The sequence below is a fragment of the Vespa mandarinia genome, chromosome 7 (genome assembly GCF_050613455.1).
Source record: "Vespa mandarinia isolate Hongniang chromosome 7, ASM5061345v1, whole genome shotgun sequence".
Lineage (NCBI taxonomy): Eukaryota > Metazoa > Arthropoda > Insecta > Hymenoptera > Vespidae > Vespa > Vespa mandarinia.
Window position 1 is genome coordinate 2,032,501 of NC_140816.1, and position 2,500 is coordinate 2,035,000.

A 2,500-nucleotide genomic window follows, 5' to 3' on the forward strand; every position below is an offset into this window, starting at 1 on the left:
TGTTGGTAAAAATCAAGAGAGAAAGAGAGAGAGAGAGAGAGAGAGAGAGAGAGAAATACGATCAGATAGTTCTTTTTTTCTCGTTTTCTCTCCTTCTTTATCTCTCTTTTTCTTTTTCTTTTTCTTTTTCTTTTTCTTTTTTTTTTCAAGTAGAAAGAAAAAAAGAAGAAATTTGTTTCTACGTAGTTGTTTCGCCCCGTATTTAAATTTGTTATTTAATAAAGATAAAAAAAGTATAAAAATAAGAATTACATAATGTAGACGAGAGTTGATCGTTCTATTATTTAACTTATCGATAGATTGCTTCAGAGGTAAATGATTGAAGCTTTGATATCGTAATAGATCTTGACTGGCCGATGGCCATTGTTTTAAATAGATCGTTCTTTGAAATATAACGATCAAAAGTAGGTCCAATGATGACGAGGATGAGACGATCAGTCCAATGCAGTCCAATGCAGTCTATTTAATAGTAAGTTGTGTATCACGTTGTCGTGTGCTTGCATTATTTGTTTTTTTTTTAATTTTTTTCCGTCCTTTTTCACTTGCTTATTTTTATTTTTTTTTTCTTTCTTTTTTTTTTTTTTAACGAACTCTTCAGCATTGAATATTTGATTGATCGACGATGAAAAACAAAGTGTATCGTTGTCGAGAAACAATTTATAGTGTATCGTAAACAATATCTGTTTAATACTTAGCTATTTCCACGACTGAATATCAAATCGATTGTGATCGTGTCATGAACTTGTTGATGTCACAAAAAGCAATCATTACGATAGGATGAACGTTCACACCAATGGTAGTCTCCTATGATAGCATAATTCACATTTTGTGATGCACGTCTCGCGGGATTAATTGACGACATAATTGTAAGTCGTGCAAGAGAGAGAGAGAGAAAGAGAGAGAGAAAGAGAGAGAGAGAGAGAAAGAGAAAGAGAAAGAAACGGATCAAATCAGTCAAACTTATCTCAATTCTCTATTAAGTAAAATAAATTTCTAAGAACCAAATTGATTATTCCGCCATTTTCCATTTCGTAATATCATTTAAAAAAAAAGATAGATTAAAATTTAACATTTGTTTGATTTCAATTAATACGACGTTTTACATTTTGTCGATCGACTTTTCTTATAAATTCTTAAAAATTCTTCGTGTTGTTGCACTGAAAACAAAACAAAAAAAAAAAGAAAAAAAATAGAAAAATAAAAAAATTTCTATCATTCCTCACGCATTCTACCATATTGTTTTACAACGAGGATTGAGATCAGATTATTTTCTTACGAGACTGTTCTCACGAACGGATAGATATTCCTCGAAACAGCGGAAATTCCATAAGTAGTGAAATTGGAGAAAATATTACTCGCGAGTTTCTCCAACGGAGAAGTATCAGCAAGATTCTCTCGTTATTCTCCTCTCTTTCTTCAATTCTTCTTTTCCTCTCTTTCTCTCTCTCTCTCTCTCTCTCTCTTTCTCTCTCTCACTCTCTTTCGTTCAAGAAATCGGATCGTTCGGATAATATTTATTCGCGGGAGAAGATTTCATTCTTCATCCTCCTTTCGAACGTAAAATCAGCTCATCATTGGTAGATCCATTGATAAAGATATCGTCCTTTATACATCCACTACTTTTCTTTTGCTTTCTTTTTTTTTCATTTTTCTTATCTCCATCTTCTTTCTCCTTTTCATTCAAAGTGTTTCATTTCTCTCTCTCTCTCTCTCTCTCTCTCTCTCTCTTTCTCTCTCTCTCTCTCTCTCTCTCTCTCTCTCTCTCTCTCTCTCTCTCTCTCTCTCTCTCTCTCTCTCTCTCTCTCTCTCTCTCTCTCTCTCTCTCTCTCTCTCTCTCTCTCTCTCTCTCTCTCTCTCTCTTTTACGATATTATTTAATTTATTAATGATATTTTTTTTATAAATTTTATAATTTAAAAAGGATTTTGTCTTTGTGTTAAATATGAAAGAAAGAAAATATGTGAGTGAGCGCGTGCGTTTGTGTGTGTGTGTGTGTGTGTATGTATGTGTGTATGTGTGTTTCTGTGTATAAATTCATTCAAAGGGTGCAGAACGAAGATAACTTTAATTTCGTTAAATGAAATACACACACACACACACACACACATATACACACATATATATATACAAATACAGAATAAATTTATATTGACTTACATATTATGAAAGGCTTTTTCGTACACGATGAAGTTAAAAAAAAAAAAGCAAAAGAAAGAAAGAAAGAAAGAAAGAAATAGAATATTCCGATAACATTTCCCCGAGTTGAAAGATATCGAGTTTGTTTTCACGTTTAGTATAACCCTCTGTAGATCGTGGAACTTCTCGGTGCTCGTGTTTGCTAGTTCAAACGAAAATGAGAGAGCGAGCGAGCGAGCGAGAGAGAGAGAGAAAGGATAGAAAACGAGAGAAAGAGAGAGAGGAAAAAACGGTAAAAGGAGAAGTAAAGAGAATCGTGCAATGGTAACGCATCGCCATAACGCGCTGGATTTCAGCGTAAAAGC

At 33.4% G+C, this 2,500-nt stretch overlaps 1 protein-coding gene across 6 annotated transcripts in view; it reads left to right on the forward strand.

The window, feature by feature from the left end:
- LOC118440299 (uncharacterized) overlaps positions 1-2,500 on the forward strand; it is a 272,562-nt gene that overhangs the window by 132,774 nt on the left and 137,288 nt on the right. For 2 of the 6 annotated variants that reach the window (XM_085658294.1, XM_085658292.1), the window contains exon 1: positions 412-469. The exons of the other annotated variants lie outside the window; for them this stretch is intronic. The gene's annotated coding sequence lies outside the window, so the exon portion shown is untranslated. Of the gene's footprint in view, positions 1-411; positions 470-2,500 lie in introns of those variants that run through there. 6 annotated transcript variants of the gene reach the window in all.